The sequence below is a fragment of the Loxodonta africana genome, chromosome 24, assembly GCF_030014295.1.
Source record: "Loxodonta africana isolate mLoxAfr1 chromosome 24, mLoxAfr1.hap2, whole genome shotgun sequence".
Taxonomy (NCBI): domain Eukaryota; kingdom Metazoa; phylum Chordata; class Mammalia; order Proboscidea; family Elephantidae; genus Loxodonta; species Loxodonta africana.
The window spans coordinates 42,045,715-42,070,198 of NC_087365.1; the positions used below are offsets into that span (position 1 = coordinate 42,045,715).

Consider the following 24,484-nt stretch of genomic DNA (forward strand, 5'->3'; position numbering starts at 1 on the left):
CTGTTAGTGGAAGTTCTTGCATAATGGTGACATGAGCCTAAGTTGGCAAAGGATGATGGTACAGCTTCTTCCTCAATCTAGAAGGTTCCAACCAGCGGGGGGTGGGGGGGGAGGTGTCGCTAGCTACAGCGCACCCAGTGGGAATCAAGGGTCAAGGGAAAAGTCATGCAGAATGATCCTGCGTCTGCTCTGTGTTGTTACCTCCCTTCCAGTAAGTTCAGTATCTTCAAATAAATAAACAAGAAATTAAATGAGCATTTATGGTGGCCTCTTTCTGGCAATCCTTAGCTCACTGGCAAAGCTGCAGAAATTTGTGTTTATTTTGTACTTCTTATTTACCAAAGAAGACCTGGTGGTGCAGTGGTTAAGCAATAACTAGAAGATCAATGGTTCAGACCCACCAGCCGCTCTGCAGCAGAAAGGTGTGGCAGTCTGCTTCCGCAAAGCTTTGGAAATCCTATGGGGTAGTTCTACTCTTTCCTATAGGGTCACTACGAGTCGAAATTGATCAGATGGCAACGGGTTTATTTACCAGGAAATCTCATGCATTATTGCATTTAATGCTGGGGACAATATCATTATCTCTACTTTGATGGATTAAAAAAAAAACAAAAAACTGATAACCTGAGTGGTCACGTGACCTAAACGAAGATCACGGAGCAGATAGGACAGGTTGAAACCCATGTCTGCATACCTTTCCAAGCCAGCTCTCCCCTTGGGAGCCTGTTTGCCTCCTGACATCCATTTTCTTTAAATCGAACGGGATATATTTATTATTTTTATTTATAGCAAAAAATATTAGTGGAACAGCAATAAGGAAATGTGAAAGAAGAGAAAATATGCCTTGGTCCGCCACCTGATATAACAGCCGTTTTTACTCCTCTATATTCCAGTTTTTATTCACAGAATTATACCATTTTATGTAGTTACAATAACATATAGCCCCAATGTAGGCTTGTGTGTTTTTTTTTTTCCTTATTACAGCCTAAGAACTTTGTTCATATACTACATGAGTTTCACCATCTCTAGCGTTAATAGCTAGAGAACAATCTGTCAGATAATCACACTAATATTTCCCAATTGTTGCCAATGTAAGTTGTTCCAAGTTCTGCTAGTGGAAACAATGCTGCGATGAACATCTTTTTGCTTATGACTCAGTCCTTATTATTTCATTTTTTTTTTAAGACCAATTGCCAGGAATGAAATGATCTGTCTAGGGACATGGACATATTAATGACTCCTGGAGCAGAACCAGTAAGTGTGTTGGGCAGGTGGGGCACTTGAGGATGGAGTACCATTTGGATTTGTTTGAGAACATGTTATTTTTGGAGGGCCTCTGGGCTATACAAGAATGAGCTTCTGTTAAGAACTCAGGTGAGGGCTTCAGGATACATGCACAGGACGTTTTTCTCCTAATTATATAACCTAGCAACAAAGGTTCTCCAGAAACAGAATAATTGCTATAAAACAGGAATGGACAATATTTTCTGTGTGGCTGGAAGCAAATCTTAGGGGACAACTTCAGATTGCCTTTATTATAGCCTGCCATTTGGTCAGAGAAGGAAATTAAGGAGATTAGTCAAGCTAGATGCTTTTCTTTACAAAGCCATGGAGGTTATTGCTCAAGACCTTGTTATCTCAAAGGTGTTTGCAAATTGATTTTTGGATAATTTGTTCCAGGTAGAGAAGTTAAATTGGCAGGCAGATAATTTCTGGGCTCATCCTTTGTGCATTTTAAATATATGGACACTTTGATCGTCATTATAAACTCTCCAGAGGTCCCATAAGTCTCCAGTGAGGCCCCAAGGGTGATATTTTGTAGCTCTGTGATGATTCTGCCCAATCCCTTAATATAATTATTCACAGACCAGCCCTGGACAGAATTAAGAGCAGCAGACTTTAATACTTTGGAGCCTGAGCAAGTAGCCACATTAAGCTCTCTTCGTTGAGTTTTCACCATGGCTTTTTGGTCTCCTACTTTGGGCATTGGAGCCCTGATAGCACAGTGGTTAAGATCTTGGCTGCTAACCAAAAGGTCAGCAGTTCAAATCCACCAGCTACTCCTTGGAAACCCTATGGGGCAGTTATAATCTATCTTACAGGGTTGCTATGAGTCAGAATCGACTCAAAGACAAAGGGTTTGGGTTTTTTTGTTTGTTTTATTTCACACATTAGCAATTCTAAATTGCTGACTACCAGAAAGAAAATAAAATATTAGCATTTCCAAATGTTTAGTCTCCTTTCATGTCTATGTGCTGGTAACAAGCATCCCCTTGAGTATATAAATATCTCCATCTCAAATGACTTACAAGTTCACACGTCCATGCGCAGAGCAGCCAACATGGATATCTCCCCCTCCCTCCTCTCAAGAATATATCACATAAGTATGTCATAGTGTTTTCCTGTATCTGGCACCAAAAAGCTAGCAGATTACGATTTTGCTTACTTTTTTTTTTTTTGTGCTCCATTGACCTATACTTAGAATTCTTTGGAAGGCATGTGTACGTGTGATTCAAGGAGAAAAACAGGCAAAATATATATATATAATCTTCACGTTTTTTAAAAAGCGCGGGTAAAGCATGCTTATTTGTCTCAGTTCTCTGTATCTGAGATGAATTCTTCGTTCTTCAGCCAGACAGTACAAGAAACTTATGGGGTCATCTAGTCCAACCGACACAGTCGTTAGGAGGGAAACCAAGGCCCAGAGAGGGCGGGGATGGAGCACTAGAGTTCAGGGCTCAGATGCCATTCCTGCTCCTCTTTCTCCTCTTATACTTGAGATGTTTAAATAATTAACCAGAAGAATCATTTGAGAACGTCTATACCAGTTATACCAGTAGTTTTTGTTTTTTAACTTTCAAAAACTCTTATGAAAATCTGATGAGAAATTCCAGTCTCTCTTCCCAGGAAAATGCACATAACTACATCAGCTGTGCACATAACTACATCAGCTGGAGCTCTGCATACAACTTCAGGGGCTCATGAACCCTTCTGAAGCCTGTGCATGAACCCTTGAAGGGCTTACATCTACATCAAGCATAGAAGAAATGCAGAGAGATTCTGTTTACAGAAGCCATGCCCACAATATCTTACACTTCTTTGGGGCCATGAAACCACCCTCCTTTGCAGGAGCTACAAGTTGAGAGTACTGTCGTATTAGGAGTAGTGGAACTTGATGTAAGACTCAGAGATTGAGTACACCCAGGCTCCGAGGTTTCCAAATACTTGGGTAAAAATGAACATGCTAAGATTTCCAGAGGCTGAGGGCAAGAAAATATCTAGGTTGCTATGATCATGACCCACGCAACACATTGATAAGAGTTAAAATTTGTGTTAAAATATTTAAAGGACAAAGACATAACTCTGTTTGTGAAATGGTATAGCCTAGACATCTTCCACGTGAATGGCTGTGTGTAGCTGTCAGGGTACTGAGTGAACACCCTGGAAGAGGGAAACTTTTTGTAAAAGAAACCACAACTATGTAATATGTACTCTGTGCAGCTTATGTGCCAGGAAGAGTCCTCAGGGCTTGGAATTTAGTGGTCTCTCTGTACCTGACGAATCAGAGGATAAGGCAGCCAATTAAAGTAGCAATGGAAATAACATGTAAGAGGGTTATGGCAGGGGTGACAGAGGCAGTTATGAGACCTGTGAGGGGTCTAATATGGTCTAGAGGTTAGGGAAGCTCTAGCAGAGAGAAGTGCTTAGGGGAGTAGTCTAACGGGGCCAGGCATTCATGCAAAGTAGTCTGTAAACAAGGAGAGAAGGTCCTGGAGGGTCCTATAGTGCTGAGTTGCTTGGGAAGGAACTGTACCAGGCTAGACCGGTGCACAATTAAAATGATTTACTATGACCACTTATCTATTTACTCACGTGACAAACACTGAGGACCAGCCATGTACCACACACAGTCCTAGGCATGAGATTCAGCAGTGAACAAAACACAAAATCTCTGGCCGTATGGAGCTCATATTCTAGTGGCTCAAGGACAGAGAGGAAGAAGAAGAAAAGGGAGCTGATACAGAAGCTGTTGGAGAGAAAGGCATCAGAGGAGGAGAGGCCCTGGAGTCAGGACTAGGTGGGTGCTTAGAGAAGAATGAATTAAGAAACCAATGTCTGTCCACACAATGGAATACTACTCAGCAAGAATACTGTTCTGATTCATATTATTTAACCACCCAAGTCAATATATAAAACATCCTAACAGCAGGAAATTTCCTTCATGCCTCATCCAGTCAGTAGCTACCCAGACAGATAACCACAATTGTGACTTTTACCACCAGACATCAGTTTTGCCTGTCCTTGAGCTTCACATAAATGGAAACATCATACATTCTTTTCTTTGTGTCTTGTTCTGCTCAACGTAATTTTTTTTGAGATTTGTCCATGTTGCCGTAGGTATCAGAGTAGAACATGTCGCAGTTCTACTCTGACATACATGGAGTCACCATGAGCTGGAACTGACTCAACAGCAACTGGCATCTTGACTAAAACCCTTTGCCATCAAGTTGATTCCGACTCATAGCGACCCTATAGGACAGAGGAGAGCTGCCCCAGAGGGTTTCCAAGGAACATGTGGTGGATTGGAATTGCAAACCTTTTCATTAGCAGCTGAGCTCTTAACCACTATGCCACCAAGCTTTCAATCTTAACTAAAGTCGTGGTAAAAGAAAATTGTACACGTAAAATATAGGCATTTTACTGTATGTATGTTTGTACCTTAAAAAAGAAAAAGACTAAAAAAAAAAAACAAATAATACGGCTTTTCTATGATCCAGCAGGTGGGAAGAATGACAGTAATTTTACCTGGAACTGAACCCAGAAGATATGGAGGGGATGAGTCTTTAATTCCGTACCACACCTCCAGACAACTCTCTCAGCACCATCAGGTGATTGATTCCTATAAGTTTCCCGCACAAGAGGTTTTCCAGGCACGTACTAGTTCCCATATGAACAACCAATCTCTTCTCTCTATCCGATCCCCACATCATCAATTCTTTAAAGCCAGGAGCAAGTGTGTGACATTTGATGGTACCCTTTGTTCACAAAGTTTGGAACCAAATCATGGGGGAGGAAGTCTGGCCTTCAGGGATCTGAGACCTGATTAGAAGAGATGGCACTGTCTCCCTCCAGCCAGGCATGGAGATGCCACAATGACAAGAACCTCGTGAGCCATCCCTGAGACACAGGCAGCTGCTGTCCCTGAATTGCCAAGGCTCTCCTTCAGCAACTAAGTGGTGATCCCTTAATATAATTCCACCTCGTCCTCAGGCAGCAATCTCCAGACTAATTCTGCCTTTCTTTTCCCTGCTGTGAGCTCTTGTAAGAGTTTGACTCCCCAGAAATTCTGACAGAGAGCAAAAGTGCTTCAAATATCTAGAGAGCCAGCTTTGCCCTTATGCATTGTCCGCGCCAGACAGAAATTAAATGCTTTGAGGAAAACTAATGTTACTGAGATGTGAAGTTAGCCTCGATACGTTTAAGGTGACTATAACCTGGCTGTGTGAATCATAACAAATTAAGGATAATACTGCAGAGAATGGGCATTCCAGAACACTTAATTGTGCTCATGCGGTACCTGTACATAGATCAAGAGGCAGTCATTTGGACAGAACAAGGGGGTACTGCATGGTTTAGTCAGGAAAGGTGTGCGTCAGGGTTGTATCCTTTCACTATACTACTCAGTCTATATGCTAAGCCAATAATCCCAGAAACTGGACTAGATGAAGAAGAATGGGGCAACTGGGTTGGAGGTGGACTCATCGACAACCTGCATTATGCAGATGACACAACTTTGCTCGCTGAAAGTGAAGAGGACTTGAAGCACTTACTGATAAAGATCAAAGACCACAGCAGTCAGTATGGATTACATCTCAACATAAAGAAAACAAAAATCCTCACAACGGGACCAATAAGCAATGTCATGATAAATGGAGAAAAGACTTAAGTTGTCAAGGATTTCATTTTACTTGGATTCACAATCAATGCCCATGGAAGCAGCGGTCAAGAAATCAAACTACATATTACATTGGGCAAATCAGCCGCAAGAGATCTCTTTAAAGTATTAAAAAGCAAAGATGTCACCTTGAGGACTAAGGTGCGCCTGACCCAAGCCATGGTGTTTTCAATCGCCTCATATCTGTGGGAAAGCTGGACAATGAATAAGGAAGACAGAAGAATTGATGCATTTGAATTATGGTGTTGACGAAGAATATTGAATATACCACAGACTGCCAGAAGAACAAACAGATCTGTCTTGAAAGAGTACAGCCAGAACGCTCCTTAGAAGCAAGGATGGCGAGACTTCATCTCAAGTGCTTCAGACATGTTGTCAGAGGGACCAGTCCCTGGGGAAGGACATCATGCCTGGTAAAGTAGAGGGTCAGTGAAAAAGAGGAAGACCTTCAATGAGATGGGCTGACACAGGCCTGCAACAATGGGTTCAAGCGTAGCAATTATTGTGAGGATGGTGCAGGACCAGGCAGTGTTTTTTTCTGTTGTACATAGGGTCACTATGAGTTGGAACCGGCTCAACGCACTTAACAAGAACTACATAACCTAGCCTTCAACAGTTCTCACCACCATCTGCTCCCTACATGTCACCTTATTGATTGCATTCCCATTTACAGACCAATGTGAACTGATGTGTCTTATGTGCGGGAATGCCCTCACCACCCTCATGTCAACAAACACACACTATTTTATTATTTCTACTTACATATTTTACACACACCATTTCTCAAAACCAAGAAGGTTTTGTCTTTTTTTTTTTTTAAGTAATAGATAATACCTTAAGATTTTACTTTTTGTATTTTTTTATTCTGCTTTAGGTGAAAGTTTACAGCTCAAGTTAATTTCTCATTCAGAAATTTAATTTTTGCAACATTGGTTACCATTCCTACAATGTGACAGCACCTTCCCCCTTTCCACCCCAGGCTCCTTGTGTCCATTCCTCCCGTTCCTGTTCCCTCCTGTCTTCTCATCCTGCTTTTGGCCAGGAGCTGCCCATTTGGTCTTGTATATCTGATTGAACTAAGAAACACGTTCCTCATATGCATTATTTTTTGTTTTATACTCCTGTTTAATCTTTGTCTGAAGAGTAGGCTTTGGGATGGTTTCACTTCTGGGTTAGCAGAGCATCAGGGGGCCATAGTTTCGGGAGTTCCTCCAGTCTCTGTCAGACCATTAAGTCAGCTCTTTTTACGTGCATTTGAATTCTGTTCTACATTTTTCTCCTGCTCCATCTGGGCCTCTCTGTTGTGTTCCCTGTCAGGGTGGTCATTGGTCATAGCGGGGCACCATCTAGTTCTTCAGGTCTCAGGCTGGTGATGTCTATGGTTCATTTAGTCCTTAGACCTTTGGGTTAGTATTTCCATTGTCTTTGGTTTCCTTCATGTTCCTTTTCTCCGAGTGGGATGGGACCAATAGATGTATCTTAGATGACTGCTCACAAGTTTTTAAGACCCCAGATGCTACTCACCAAAGTGTTATGCCAGTTGACCTAGATGTCCCTCTAAACTATGGCCCCCAGGCCCAAGTCCCAGCTACTCTGTCCCTCAAAGTGTTTGGATGTGTCTAGGAAAACCTCTTTGCTTTTGCTTTGGTCCAGTTGCGCTGACTTCCCCTTTACTCTGTGTTGCCCTTTCCTTCACCAAAGTTGACCCTTGTCTACTATCTAGTTAGTGAATTCCCCTCCACCTCCCTCCCTACCCTCCTAACCATCAAAGAACGCTTTCTTCTGTGCTTAAACCTTTTCTTGAATTCCTATAATAATGGTCTCATACAATATTTGCCCTTTTGTGACTGACTTATTTCACTCAGGATAAGGCCTTCCAGGTTCATCCATGTTGTCAGATGTTTCAGAATCATTATTGTTCTTTACTTCTGTGTAGTATTCCATTGTGTGCATGTACCATAACTTGTTTATCCATTCATCTGCTGATGGGCATTTAGGTTGTTTCCACCTTTTTGCTACTGTGAATAGTACTGCAATCAACATAGGTGTGCATATGTATATTTGTGTGACGGCTCTTATTTCTCTCAGATATATTCCTAGGAGTAGAATTACTGAATCATATGGTGTATCTATTTCTAGCTTTTGAAGAAAGCACCATATCATTTTCCAAAATGGTTGTACCATTTTACATTCCCACCAGCACTGCATAAGTACAATCTCCTCACAACCTCTCCAACATGTTATTTTCTGTTTCTGGATTAGTGCTAACCTTGTTGAGGTGAGATGGTATCTCACTGTATCTTTGATTTGCATTTCTGTAATGGCTAATGATTGTGAGCATTTCCTCACGTGTCGTTTAGCTGCCTAAATGTCTTGTCTGGTGAAGTATCTTTTCATATCCTTTGCCCATTTTTTGATGGGATTTTTTTCTTGTTGTTGTTGACATGTTGTAGTATCTTGTAGATTTTAGAGGCCAGACCCTTACTGGATATAGCCAAAAGTTTTTTCCCAGTATGTAGGCTCTATTTTTACTCTATTGGTGAAGTCTTTTGATGAGTGTAAGTATTGCATTTTTAGGATCTCCTAGTTATCTAGTTTTTCTTCTTGCGTTTGTGCATTGTTAGTTATGGTTTGTATGCTGTTTACGCCATGTATTAGGGCTCCTAGCGTGGTCCCTATTTTTTTTCCATGATCTTTATCGTTTTAGATTTTATATTTAGGTCTTTGATCCATTTTGAGTTAGTTTTCATGTATTATGTGAAGTGTGGGTCCTGTTTCATTTTTTTTACAAATGGATATCCAGTTAAGTTAGCACCGTTTGTTAAAGAAACTGTATTTTCCCTATTTGATGGACTTTGATCCTTTGTCAAATATCAGCTCCTCACAGGTGGATAGATTTACATCTGGGTTTTCAAATCTGTTCTATTGGCCTGTGTATCTCTTGTTGTACCAGTACCAAGGTATTCTGGCTACCGTCATGGCATAGTAAGTTCTAAAATCAGGTAGGGTGGTATCTCCCACTTTGTTCTTCTTCTTCAGTAACATTTTACTTATCCAGGGCCTCATTTATCTTTATTTTTAATCAACCATGCCCATGTTTCTTTCCAAATCTGCACCATGACTACTTAGTCTTCTGGACCACAGGAAGGGCACAAAGCAAACATTCAAAAGTGCCTTGCTGATTTGATATTCAACTGATTTACACCCACACTCTCATAAAATAATGGATCAAGGATCAATAAGGAGAAGGAAAAGTAGCTGGGGACCAGGGTCCGAGTATTTGTACTGGCTTCACCACTAGCCAGATATGTGACCCTGGGCAAGCCTCTCAATCTTTGTGATCCTCACTTTTTTCATCTTTTGAATGGAAGATTATTTTAAAATTCAAGTTATGAGCAGTTGATATTTGACAAAGGGCCCAAAACAGTTAAATGGGGAAAAGAAAGTCTTTTTAACAAATAGTGCTGCCTTAACCAGATAAAGATTATAACCATCTGCAAAAAAATGAAACAAGACCCATACCTCACTCCATGCACAAAAACTAACTAAAAATGGATCAAAGACCTAAATATAAAATCTAAAATGATAAAAATCATGGAAGAAAAAATAGGGACAATGTTAGGAGCCCTAACACATGGCATAAACAGTATACAAAACATTATAAAGAATGCAGAAGAAAAACTAGATAACTGGGAGCTCCTAAAAATCAAACACCTATGCTCATCCAAAGACTTCATCAAAAGAGTAAAAAGACTACCTACAGACTGGGAAAAAGTTTTTAGCTATAACATTTCTGATCAGCGCCTGATCTCTAAAATCCACATGATACTGCAAAAACTCAACAGCAAAAAGACAAATAACCCAATTAAAAAAATGGGCAAAAGATATGAGTAGACACTTCACTAAAGAAGACATTCAGGTAGCTAACAGATATATGAGGATATGTTCACGATCATTAGCCATTAGAGAAATGCAGATCAAAACAACAATGAGATTTCATCTCACTCCAACAAGGCTGGCATTAATCCAAAAAACACAAAATAATCAATGTTGGAGAGTCTGTGGAGAGATTGGAACACTTCTACACTGCTGGGGGGAAAGTCAAATGGTACAACCAATTTGGAAATGGATTTGGCACTTCCTTAAAAAGCTAGAAATAGAACTACCATATGATCCAGCAATCCCCACTCCTTGGAATATATCCTAGAGAAATAAGAGCCTTTACACGAACAGATATACGCACACCCATGTTTACTGCAGGACTGTTTACGATTGCAAAAACATGGAAGCAACCAAGGTGCCCATCAACGGATGAATGGATAAATAAATTATGGTATATTCACACAATGGAATACTAAGCATCAATAAAGAACAGTGAGGAATCTGTGAAACATTTCATAACATGGAGGAACCTGGAAGGCATTATGCTGAGTGAAATTAGTCAGTTGTGAAAGGACAATTATTGTATAAGACCACTATTATAAGAACTTGAGAAATAGTTGAAACTGGAAGAAAACATTCTTTTGTGGTTACGAGGAGGGGAGGGAGGGACATTCACTAGATAGCAGATAAGAACTACTTTAGGAGAAGGGAAAGACAGCACACCATACAGGGGAGGTCAGCACAAGTGGACTAAACCAAAAGCATAGAAGTTTACTGAATAAACTGAATGCGTCGAAGGCCAGTGTAGCAGGGCCAGGGGTCTGGGGACCACGGTTTCAGGGGATATCTAAGTCAATTGGCATAATAAAATCTATTAAGAAAACATTCTGCATCCCACTTTGAAGAGTGGCATCTGGAGTCTTAAACGCTAGCAAGCAGCTATTTAAGATGCATCAATTGGTCTCAACCCACCTGGATCAAAGGAGAATGAAGAACACCAAGGACACAAGGCGATGAGGAGCCCAAGAGACAGAAAGGGCCGCATGAACCAGAGACTCCATCATCCTGAGACCAGAAGAACTAGATGGTGCCTGGCTACAACCGATGACTGCCCTGACAGGGAACACAACAGAGAACCCTGAGGGAGCAGGAGAGCAGTGGGATGCAGACCCCAAATTCTCATAAGACCAGACTTAATGGTCTGATTGAGACTAGAAGGACCCTGGTGGTCATGGCCCCCAGACCTTCTGTTGCCCCAGGACAGGAACCATTTCCAACGCCAACTCTTCAAACATGGATTGGACTGGACAATGGGTTGGAGAGGGATGCTGGTGAGGAGTGAGCTTCTTGGATCAGGTAGACACTTGAGACTCTGTTGGCATCTCCTGCCTGGAGGGGAGATGAGAGGGTGGAGGGGTTAGAAGGGTTACAAACTGGTGAAAAGGACACGAAAAGAGAGTGGAGGGAGAGAGAAGCCTGTCTCATTAGGGGGAGAGTAATTGGGAGTGTGTAGCAAGGTGTATATGGGTTTTTGTGTGAGAGACTGACTTGATTTGTAAACTTTCACTTAAAGCACAATAAAAATTATTTAAAAATTCAAGTTACGAAAGTACCTAAATTGTTTACCAGACACTGTAGAGAATCTGTATGTATGTGTTCACTGAATTGACCCTGACTGGAGCTGTCACAACAGCAGCCCCCGCCTTCTCATTCCTACCTGGATGTGACTCATGAAGTCCCTGAGTACATCCCAACCAAGTAGACAGAGCATCCAATCCACCAGCAGGTGTCAACTAGAATTAGTCCTTGTGCCCTAGCCTCACATACAGCCAATGTTCAATTAAATATGTGATGACTTATTTAAATGGGTAGAAGAAATATTTGATAAGTCCTCCCAAAAAAGGAGGAGCGAGCATAAATAAGGAGATGAAAGAGATCAAAAAGAAGAATGTTATAAAGGACAGTTAAGAGACATCCAAACTAAGAATTAGAGGTATTTCGGGAGAAGACGCCAAATGACTGGAACAGAAGAAATAATCAAAGACACAACTGAAGAAAACTTCTCTGAAATCAACAAACGCTTGAGTCTGCAGACTAAGAAAAGCTCATTGGCTTCCGGTAAAACTGATGATGAGACACACACTTAAGCACTTACTGGCAAGCAATATTTTTTTAATTAAAAGGATGACAAAAATCCTCGCAAGCATCTAGACAGAAATAGATATCCACCAAAACATAAGAAAATGAAAGACTAAAAAATCAGGTCTCAGATTTCATTATTTGAGTTTGAAAAACTAGGGTATGATGGTAAAGATAATGATAACGATGATACCTGTCATCATCTCCACAAATAACAGCAGCAGCAGGTAATATTTACTGCACATTTTTATGTACCTGTCACTGTTTTTAGTGCTTTAAAACGTTAACTCATTTAATTCTCACAGCAACTCTACGGGTAGATATATTATGATTCACATTTTCCTCATAAGAGGTAAGGAAAGACAGATTGAGTAACTTGCCAATGTCCAACAATTAATAATCCAAAAAACTAGGTTTGGGGCCAAAAGCAGCCTGCCTGGGGTCTATACTCCCAAACACAACGTTATAACATACACAGAGCTATGAGACAATCTTTCATGTACCAAGAATTTTATAGTTAGCTAAGTTGTTGTGCATTTTCAGAGTGAATAGAAGGACACTCAGATTCTGAAGAATCCAGAAATAACACTATCTACTTGGGCTTAAAAAAAAAAAAAATTTACTTGGAGGTATACCCCAGTCCACCACAAAAAAAAACTAGTGCCCACCACAGGATGAATCCAAATCATGACCTCCTAGGATGGCCAAAAGGATCCTGCTGGACAATCAGCTACCATAAGAGCCTCTTTTTCAGACAAGAATCTAGAAGCAGGTTATCACTTTAGGTCAGACTGAATCGAACACATAACCCAAAACCAAGGGTCAGAACTTTCAGCCTCTCTTCCTGATGGCATTTAGACAATGCTTAAACACAAGCAATTTTATTATGAATGGTTAACCCTTACTTTGGCAAGAATCCCAAAAATGGACATGGCAAATTCTTCTGGAAGTCTCTCCCCTCAGACAAGACTTCCCACTACGTCCAGAAGTCCAATTTTAACAAAATTCAAACAGATAAATTCCACATATTATGCCTAGAAAAACACCTAGAAATGAATATACCAAAATGTTGGTGTTTTCCTTAGGCTTATGAGAAATGGTGCTGTTTTCTTTTTTTTCTTCTGTTTTTCTACAAACATTCTCTAATAAACCTACATGGGTTGTTTATTAAAAAGATGAGCACTTTAAATAATCCCCCCAAAAAGCAGACCCATTCTGTCTAGCAGATTCCAATCATGGTGAAATGGGTTATTTATATTTCATACTTTCACATTTCATATGTCATGCTTTCATAGATGGGTAAAACCTCTGCTGGGCTTATATGTCCTCAGTTACTAGGATTGTTTATCAACCCATCTCCCCCTCACCCACCCAGGTAGCAGGAACCACAGACCACAAGTGAATTCATTTGCCCAACCAGTTCCCCACCACAGCTCGTAAATAAGGAAAGATTCTGGAAGCTTCTGGTACTGCTCAAGGGCTTCCACCACCAGGTGGAGACTTTCACAGAGTCCACGAAGGATGTGAGTTGGTGGATAAATATCCCAGTTCTCTCAATCACTGGTGGGAAAACGGGGTTAATTTACCTACTCTCTTAGGGGGCACTTGGTGGGATTGAGCCTCAGATACCCCCAGGTCTGTTGTTATTAGGTGCTGTCAAGTCAACTTTGACTCATAGTAACACCATATGATCAAGTACAGTATTTTTACACAAATAATGCAGGCATTCTACATTTGTTTCCCAGCCATGCCTTCCCCCTGTGAGATATTTTCATAAGCTTTTTTTTTTTTTCTATGAAAATATCTCATGGCTTATGAAAATACCTTATGGTGGAGAGGGCATGGTTGGCAAAAAAAAAAAATAGAATGCATGTGTTATTTGTGTAAAAATATGGTTGAATTGACCCATAGGGTTTTCTAGCTATAATCTTTTTGGGAGCAGATCACCAGGTCTTTTTCTAGCAGAGCCACCGGTGGGTTTGAACCCCCAATCTTTCAGTTAGCAGCCGAGCTAACTGTTGCACCGCCAGGTCCCCTAGTTCCACCAGCTCATTAATACACCCTTTAGTTTGTTTGTTAGTGGCCTTCCTTCTTTCTCTGTATCACTTTTCCTCCTTTTTACCAGTGTCTGCTTCACTTCTCACATAAAGTAATTAAAAACCCTTTTTCCAGGGCCTATTTTTGGAGAAATCCGAACTGAAATGTTGTGAAAACCAGGGCAAGTTCTTTAGCCTCTCTGTGCCTTAGTCCTCATCTGGAAAATGGCATAATAATAACACTGTCTTCAGAGAGGTTGAAGGAGCCCTGGTGATGCAGTACTTAAGCACTCGCATGCCAGTGAAAAGGTTGGTGGTTTGAACGCACCAGCTGCTCCACAGAAGAAAAATGTCTGCTTCTGTAAAAATTACAGGCTTGGAAACCCTATGGGGCAGTTCTTCTCTGTTCTACAGGGTTGCTCTGAGTTGCCATTGACTCAATGGCAATGGACTCATGGAGGTTGACAAAGGATGAAATAAGTTATTACATGCAATGTCCTTAGAACAGTCCCTGTGTTAGCCACTGTTATCATCATCCTCCCAACCATCCACCCGGGGGCTATTCAGCTGTTAGTGGGAACCTTAACTGAGTGTCCCAATTTTGTATCCCCATAACAAGACACAAGGATCCCATTAAATGCATCCCCTTCCTGTGCTGGGATAAAGAGAGGCCACGGTAATGCCGGTGTACCCTCCGGCCAAAACTTCCACACGCAGAAGAACTTAAGAGCTCACCTCCATCTACTTAACACTGTTTTGTTGCAACCAGTAAAGTCATTTTAAAATGCCTAATTCAATAACAACTTAAGCAGCAGAGGAGCTTCTATAATCTGCAGCACTTTATCTGCTCCTGGCTCTTCTCTCTCCCCCAGTACCTCGTCATTTTTAAGATTACTCTTTGCTGGGCCACTTCCCAAAATTAAGAGCAGAGTAATCACTCTAGAAGAGTCTTTCGTTCCTTACGAGCTAATCAGCAATCGTCGGAAAGCATGAATCAAGAGTCTGTCTCCCCCAGAGAGGGGCTAGGAGAGCCAGAATTCTAAATCTTTGGAATCAGACACCACACCGCAGAAGTGTCTTGTCCTAGAAAAGCACAGATCTCTGAACAGGCACCCTTTGCTTCCTCTGCCCCACCTTTGCCCAGTAGCTGTGTACAAAGAACCGGGTAGAAGGAACTCAAGCCTTAGCCAGTGTACCTCTCTGAATTCCAGAGACAACCAAGTCTCTCACCCATGTGATGGTGACAGCTATTATTATTACCATGAACCAAGACCAAATAACACTCAGTGCTTATCATGTGCCTGGCTCCATCTATTCCAGGGCTGACATGCTTGAACTCATTTTTTCCAGATAATAACACCATGTGTTATGTACTATTATGGTACCCATTTTACAGAAGAAGAAACTAGTGTGCTAGTTATTCACCTCTGGCTCTTGGTTTTGAGCCTGTCCTTTTATAACTACTCTGTGATGTTGGCGCTGGGACTCTACAAACTACATTTCCAGACTTCCTTGCCAGTTGGTTTTCCTTCAGTCCTGCCAGGAAAGCTGTAAGAAAGAAGATACTCTCCCCTTCTCTTAAGGTTCTTTCAGCATCCCAGCAACAGAGACAGCTGTCCTCCAGCCTCTAATTTCTTCTGTCCCTCACAGCACTGAAAGAAAGCAGAGCACCTTTTTGGAGGTACCAGCAGTACCTTACAATTGCAGTACCATCTGCAGGGTCTCCCTCTTCAGAGATCAGACACCAGCCCTGCAGTTCCTTTCAAAAGATCTCTAGGTTCCCATGACCTCTTCCCTTTTCTTGTCCCAGCCCTGGGTGTGGTAGCTACTCTTGAAATCCTGGGCTACTTGAGCATCTTATTTTCATTTGCTCAATGTTTGTTGCCTCCCAACACTTGTGTAATTAATTTCTTCCATGAAAAACCCTTTCCCTGAGGGAAGATACTATCATACCCATATTTCAGATGATAAAATGAAGATGCAGCAAGTCTAAGTGGAAAAATCACTTCTTATCTCTGAGCTTCAGTTTCCTCATCTGTAGAATGAAGCTAACACTAAACCCTTTGCAGGATGGCTGTTAGCTACTGGGTGAGATGACACACATAAAGTCCTCACTGCAGTTTCCAAATGAGTTAATTAGCAATTTTTTTTTTTTTTTTTAGATGGCAGTGGGTGGCAGTGCATGTATAAATACTAGAACTTTCTAAGATCATCCAAATACTAGCCATATTAAGGAATATGTCAAATAAGATAGTTTAAACTGACAAAAGAGAGAAACAAACAAACAAAAAATCCTGTTTGAAATACCTAATGTCGTTTTTGGTTTTCCTTCCTGGACCATGGCTGACATAGGTTGTTGGGAGATGCCATCGAGTTGGCCCCTGACTCATGGCGACCCCATGTGTACCCCTCTGTGTGAAGAAGGGTCCAAGGGAGAGAGATTAGAGTCAGGGAGACCAATATGCGAGTCAGGGAGACCAATATGCAAGTCAGGTTAATCACTGGGGGAGAATGATGGAGGCCTGGGCCAAGGTAATGGCCATGAGGTTGGAGGGGCAGAGTCAGGGCGACCAGACACAGGTTGGAGAGTTTGAATGGACAGGACTTCGTCATTGATTAGATGTAAGGGACAGGGAGATAAGGTCAGTTATAGAAGAGGCTAGGAGTCAACAGACTGGGGTGAGCCCTGGGGATGTGCACGGCTGTGGAGCCACAGTCTCTCCTTGACCTCCACAACAGTTGCCCAGTCTGTGTAAGCATGAATCTACTGCAGTTTCCCTGCCCAGCATCCCAGTGCCTTGTACTGGCTCCTTCACGCTATGCCAATACCCTACACTCCATTCCTTTGTGTTTTCGTATTCACTTTCACTTTCAAAGGGCAGTGCAATATACTGGAAAATACAAGACGATTAAGTCAGACAGATAGTTGACTGACAACATCTATGACTTAATTGTATGACTTTGGGTAAGTTATATAACTCCCCTGAGCCTCAGTTTCTTCATGTGTAAAATCAGGGTAATGGATCATATCTCACTGGGTCCTTGTGAAAATCAGCTGTAAATACCTGGAATATAACAGGCCCCAATGACATGTGAGCCATCCCCCTTCCCCATCTCTGTCGGCCTTCGTTTCCTCCTCTGCTCCTTCTCCGTGTTCCATGGTCCTCTCCATTAATGGGCCATCCACCCGCTCTCAGGCCTCCTGTGACCTCCGCCCTGAGCATCTGTGCACCACAGCATCTTGGGCTCATGTATCACATGCGATGGGTAACTTGGACTCAACAAGCACCAGGGGAGAAACATGGCAGCCATCTTCACAGAACAAGTCTGAGAAAATCAAGACTAAAGGAAAAAGGTGTGGTGGGAGAGGAGAAGAGATGAGAAATTTCAGGGCAGCCTGGGTCCAGGCAACTTCATTAGTTGCTGTGCTACCAGCCACAGTGAGAGAGAGATTGACGAGGCTGGAGCTTTGGGGATATTGTTATTTGCAAATTTCTCCCCTTGGTATATCCCTATGTACGGGGAGGGGGGGAAATGCATCATTAGTCTCTAAGCTACTGAAATGAGTGGAAGTGAATGAATGTATTGCCTGCTCTGAAGTGTCTGCAAGGGGTATCCAGATAGACGAAGAGCCTTATCCATACCAGCCTGTTCCGTTTGTGGGGAGAGTTTAAAAGATGATTGCCCCTCTTATATAAAGGAACTAAAAAATTAGCCCCTTCCAAATCCCTCCTTGTCCCCCCAGGGCTGCCTCTGAGCCCCGCCATATCCAGACTGAGGAGAGAGTTAAAAACCCGTTGCCATGGAGTTGACTGCGACCCATGGTGGCCCCATGGGCATTACAGTAGAACTGTGCTCCATAGGGTTTCAATAGCTGAATTTTGAGATGTAGGTGATCAGGTCTTTCTTAGTTTAGAAATGCCACTGAAACTTTTTTCTCCCTTCCTATTCACACCTATTCTATCCTTAACTCCTGCAAGCCCCTAATCTGTACTCCACTGCTAAAATTTTGTCACTTCAAAACTGTTATATAAATGGAATCATATGATATATAACCTTTTGGGACTGGCTTTATTCACTCAACATTAATTCCCTGGAGACTTATCCAAGTTATTCTGTGTATCAATAGTGTACTCCTTTATATTGCTGAGTAGTATTCTATGGTATATAGTTATATACCATAATTTGTTAAACCATTCACTTGTTGAAGGATATCAAGGCTGTTTCCAGTTGTGAGCTAATATGAATAAAGCTGCAATCATGTGCAAGTTTTTGTGTGAACATGATTTTTCATTTCTCTAGGATTAATGCCTGGGAGTGTAACTGTTGGGTCGATATGGTAACTGGAACTGCCAAGCTGTTTTCTAGAGCAGCTGTATCATTTTACGTTCCCATCAGCAATGTGTGATCTAGTTTCTCTGCTTCCTCACCAGTATGTAGCATTGTCACTATTATTTCTTACTTTAGCCATTTTGATGAGTGTGTAGCGATATCTCCTTGTTGTTTTAATTTGTCCTTCCCTAGTGTCTAATGACATGGAACATCTTTTCCTGTGCCTATTTGCCACCTTTACATCCTCTTCAGTGAAATATCTGTTCCTGTCTTTTGTCCATTTTCTGTGTTGTTTACTATTGAGTTTTGAGAATTATTTTTTATATATATTCTAGATACAGTCCTTTGTTGGATATGTAGTTTGCCAGCATTTTCTCCCACTTTGAAGCCTGTCTTTTCATTCTGTTCACATCAACTTTTGCAGAGCAAAAGTTCTCATCTAATTTTGATGAGGTCCAATTTATTAAAATTTCCATTTATAAATCATGTGTTTGGTTTCAAGTCTGTGTTACTTTTTCACTTTTGAATATACCTTAATTTATCAGTGGTCACAAATCAGTCCAGAGTCCTGACATAATTATGTCCACTCATTCATTTGACAAGTATACATTATTCTTGGTGTTATGTCCTACCTTGGGAAGTTCTTCAACACAGGGGGAAAAAAAAAAAAGTCTGTTTTGCTTGGAAAGTTTTAGTGGCAAGCACTCTTCATTTACTTTTTAGAAGTACACTTTTTTTTAAATTATGTTTTCCAACGGGATGATGGATAGTTGCTTAAAAATAGGAAATTCAAAGCACATGCTCCAAACTATTTGAAATATGTACAATAGTAAAATTCAGAACTATCTAAAACCTGGAAGGCATGTATCTATCCAACATGTCATTGTCCTTTAGAACGCCCTCATTGAACTTGACAGGGGAGAAGATGGGAGCATTACTCCAAACTCAATTAGTGATTCAGTATTAAGTAGCTGTCAATCTGTAAAGTATAAGATATACTTAAAATCTTATTTAAAATGTGACTTTGATTATTATAGAGCTGCAAAGAGCTAACACTCAGTATCTCTTGTGCAAGATAACCCTGAACAACATCCCTCGAAGGCTGCCGCTTTTGTGGAGATATTAAAAAGCCAACTGTCATGGGAAGCCTCTAAAATGGCCCCTAATGATCCCCCCCTCCAGGTGTTCAAGACTCTGTATAATTCTGACTCTTTCAGAGTGGGCTGGACCTAGTAACTCAAGTCTAACAAATCAAATAAGGCAAAAGTGATGGCATTTTACTTGTGAGATTAGGTTACAAAAGACTGTGGCTACCAGTTTACTCACCCATCTACCCCTGCCTCTCTGTTCCTTCCCTCCCTCTCAGGCCCTCTGTCTTTCTCTCTCTCTCTGTCTGCTACCTATAGTACTTGCTCTGGGGAAGCCAGCAGCCATGCTGCAAATTGCCCTAACAAGAGGTCCACATAGCAAGGAAGTGATGTCTTTGGCCAACAGCTAGTAAGGATCTGAGGCCGGCCAATAACAATAAGCACTATCTTTGAACTGATCTTCTAAAGACCTCCAACAGCCACATGAGTATGTCTATAAATATGAATCCTCCCTGAGTCAAGCTATGAGGTGATTACAGCCCCAACTGACTCCTTGATTGCTGCCTGTGAGACACCCCAAGCCAGAACCACCCAGCCAAGTTGTACCTGGACTCTTGGCCTATATCTATGAGATAATAAATGTTTGTTGTATTAATCCACAGTACATTTTAGGGTAATTTGTTACACAGCATAGATAACTAATATACTACACATAACCCATAGATAACTAATACACTATACATAACCCACAGATAACTAATACACTACACATAACCCACAGATAACTAATACACTATACATAACCCATAGATAACTAATACACTACACATAACCCATACATAACCAATACACTACATATAACCCATAGATAACTAATACACTACACATAACCCATAGATAACCAATACACTACATAAAACCCATAGATAACTAATACACTACACATAACCCATAGATAACTAATACGCTACACATAACCCACAGATAACTAATACACTATACATAACCCATAGGTAACTAATCATCAGGAAGAATATCACCAGACCTGTAACTAAAACGGGAAAGTTCTGGCTAGATATTGATATGACAAAAAGGCAAAATCAAATGTACCAAAAAAAAAAAAAAAAGCTTGACGTGTCCTTTAAGATCAATTTCAGAAGCACCCTTGAAGGTAAAGCTCACAAAATAGGCAAGACTGGGAAAGACAGGGCTCAATCTCTGTGGGATCAAAATAAAAAGAGGCAGCCCACTCCTACTGAAGAACGTTCTCTCAAAGGAGATCTTTTTTTTTTTTTTTTAATAATTTTTATTGTGCTTTAAGTGAAAGTTTACAAATCAAGTCAGTCTCTCACACAAAAACCCACATACACCTTGCTACACACTCCCAATTACTCTCCCCCTAATGAGACAGCCAGCTCTCTCCCTCCACTCTCTCTTTTCGTATCCTTTTCGCCAGCTTCTAACCCCCCCGACCCTCTCATCTCCCCTCCAGGCAGGAGATGCCAACAGAGTCTCAAGTGTCCACCTGATCCAAGAAGCTCACTCCTCACCAGCATCCCTCTCCAACCCATTGTCCAGTCCAATCCATGTTTGAAGAGTTGGCGTCGGAAATGGTTCCTGTCCTGGGGCAACAGAAGGTCTGGGGGCCATGACCACCAGGGTCCTTCTAGTCTCAATCAGACCATTAAGTCTGGTCTTATGAGAATTTGGGGTCTGTATCCCACTGCTCTCCTGCTCCCTCAGGGTTCTCTGTTGTGTTCCCTGTCAGGGCAGTCATCGGTTGTAGCCAGGCACCATCTAGTTCTTCTGGTCTCAGGATGATGGAGTCTCTGGTTCATGCGGCCCTTTCTGTCTCTTGGGCTCGTAATCGCCTTGTGTTTTTGGTGTTCTTCATTCTTCAAAGGAGATCTTTTAATGTTCCTGAACACTTGGTAAACCCATGTTTACTCTTGCAGTTGTAAGCAAACATCTGACCATTTTACATATTTTCTCTATATTACATGATTGAGATACCTATGAAGGCATCAATTTGCAAACATCTTGAGAGGAAGATAACTGGTGAAGAAACTGTCAACAAGATATGAGAACGTTTCGGGGGGCACAGTGTCACCTAGAAAAAAATGGATGAATGTATGTTTTCACAGATGGAACCCAGATAGATAAAACTGTGGGGCAGGACAGGGGGTGGGGGACCTACACCAAAGCCATTTTAGGTGCAAATATCCCAACAGGATGAGCATCATTTACTACTAAAAGCTAGTCCTAAAATCTGCCTCTGATGTTACCAATGGTGTGGTAAAAAATGGGGGAAATGCTTAAAACTGACCTTTTCAGTCAAATATGCAACAAAATAACAAATGATTTTGAAAGCTCACCCTGTAACAAAGATACACTTCGGCTTCTTCAATGAGGCCATTGATGGTCTCCATGAAATTGCTATCATTCTCATTAGGAAAAACCATTTATGTAATTAAAAAGTAAAATAAAATCTTGCCTAAAACCTCATCTAGATCTCAGTCAGGACAGTAATCTGATTAAAGTCACATGTACCACAGGACAAACAGGTTTAATGTAGCAATTTTCCCAAGTATTAACATTTTTTTAAAAGAATTGATCTCTAACAGTATGATTGTTACCAAACTCTTTGCAGCTCGGAGGCCTTTATGGCCTCTTCAAATTACCCCATGAATTTCCTCTCCTACCTTTGATTCACCTAAAGGAAAGGAAATGTAACTTTGATTATATGTTCCTAGTTGGAAAACCCAATGAGGACTCCCAACAGCTAGAATGTTCTAAAGATTGACCCCAAACCACATCAATGTTCTGCCTGGAAAGCTGATAGGGGAGTATTTGGGAACCTCAACGTCAATTCAAAAGCTAAAGTAACCACCTCCTTTGCAGGCAAGAAGCATAAATTGAGCCCCTCTAAGAAATGGGAGGGTCAGTATTAAATTCTGCAGGGCCTGGTCTTCACAGAAACCCTTTGAGAGGACTGAACTGTAGGCACACCTAGATGGAAAACAGCTGGGGTCCCTCCAAGTCTGTTCCCTACACACAACATCAAGTATGGTTTTACCAAGGGTCCTTGTATCCAGATTTAAAAACAGTCTTTAAACACAATCTTCGTGGCTGCACCAGTGATTCTTAAACTTAACTACACATGAGAATCACATCAAGAGGTCTGGAAGCTTTTGATGCTTAGGTCATAACCCTTGCCAATTAAATCACAATCTCTGGGGTGAGACTCAGGCATCAGTGTTTTTTGTTTGGTTTTGTTTTGTTTTCTCAATTCCCCAGTTGTTTCCAATGTGCAGCAAAGTTTGAGAACTACTGGGCTGCATCATTCACTCACTCATTCATTGAAATAATGCCTGAGCTCTCGTTGTTCATGGCCTTTTGGTGATTCCTCAACCACCATGCTCATTAATTAGTAATGTTGGATGTATCTATATGTCTCTAACCCCAGTATCATTTGGAGCAACAGGAAATGAACACGAGTGAACAAATGGTCTTCCTCACCTATCTCTTCTCCTCCTGGCTTGGATATAGGCGGTAGTTCTAATATTTGCAGACAGTCTTGCATAGATTAACCCACTAAGCAACTGTGTAATGACAGCGCATTAAAAACTAGGCACTGAAGGAGAATGATGGCAGGGAAGAAATTCAACCTCAGGATGTTTTCTTTGCAAATAACCCAAGAAGCAGTCAACACACCACTCCAAGATGCCAGTTCATCACTCCTCACTCTACAACCCACAACACCCTTGGATATTAAGACACCTCACATATTGAAACTGAATCACGTCTGAAATCTTCATGATCATTGTGCACCTGTTTAAACAGTTCATCCTTCTGGGCCCTGCTAAAATCTCATCTGTTTCAGGAAGCCAACAAGGTGCCCTTGGGCCTCTCCAGAACGTTCCAACGTGTGGTACACGCTTGTGATACATGAGATGAAATTAAGTACACCCTGATGGGCATTTACTTATAAATCATTTTAACAGCTGAAGATGTATTTTAGTATGTAATGGAAAACTATCAGAGGTCCTTTCATTATAGTTACATGAATTCTCATTTTAAATATCAAATTAAAAAAAATATGAATCTTTTAAAGCAAAAGTACTAAATAAGAGCATTGGTAGGATAAAAACCATGAAGAGAGCACAGGAAAGAAGTGAGCTTGGGAAACTCGGCTACAGGCCTCTGTAGCTCACAATCGCCCTATTTCACTGTGTGTGGTGTTAGTCATTTATGTCTCTGTCTTTCTCCCTCACCATTGGGTCACTGCAGGGCCAGGATTATTACTATTCATCCTCGCACCTCGCACTGTGCCGAGCATGGTGCCTTATGCAGGAATTTTGAATGGAAACCATTTTTCATTTATTGTGTTACCAGCCCCATTTAGGTTAAAAGCAATTGACAAAAAAAATGAGTCTAAGAAACAATTCAGGTCATTGCTAAAAATACAGAACTGATATTCTCAGGAGCAGCCCTAAATAGATGAGGTACCATTGTCTCTCCCTCTCCCCTCCCCAACTCTCTGCCTGGCCATGTCCTTTCCCCTGACAAGAGCACAAGACCCAGGCCTTCGACTTCTTTCCCACTAGTCTGGCCACTGGGTGATGGATCCAGGAAGGCACTTAAGTCACAAGAGATTTGAGAGATTTTTTTACATAATGCTTGGCACTGTCTAATCTAGTGTTTGGGTTTTTTTCAGAGAATTATCTCTGACAAAATAAAACACAAACCTCAGTTTGATGCGACCACCAGCTTGAGAAGCTTGCAGAAGTCACCTTGCCCTTCTCGCCTCGGCTCTTCCTGTGACATCTCCTGGAGTCTCCCCACAGCTTGAGATCCCCTCCCTCCCTGTCCTCCCATCAGGCCTCTGCCCCTGCTGAGAAGCCTCGAGGCTCGGAGGCCTCCCTCACAGAGGCTCTGTGGTATAAAAGGATCTGACAGAGCTTAGGAAATGGGCAGGCGCAGAGCGGCATCTCATCTACACAGCAGATATTTTCTCGGTTAAAAAAACGTGTTCTTACTAAAGAATGCTA

General features: G+C 41.4%; 1 protein-coding gene across 1 annotated transcript in view; it reads right to left on the bottom strand.

Annotated features, from left to right (window-relative positions):
• Nucleotides 1-24,484, bottom strand: part of PTPRT (protein tyrosine phosphatase receptor type T) — a 1,291,533-nt gene that overhangs the window by 712,942 nt on the left and 554,107 nt on the right. The window lies entirely within an intron of this gene.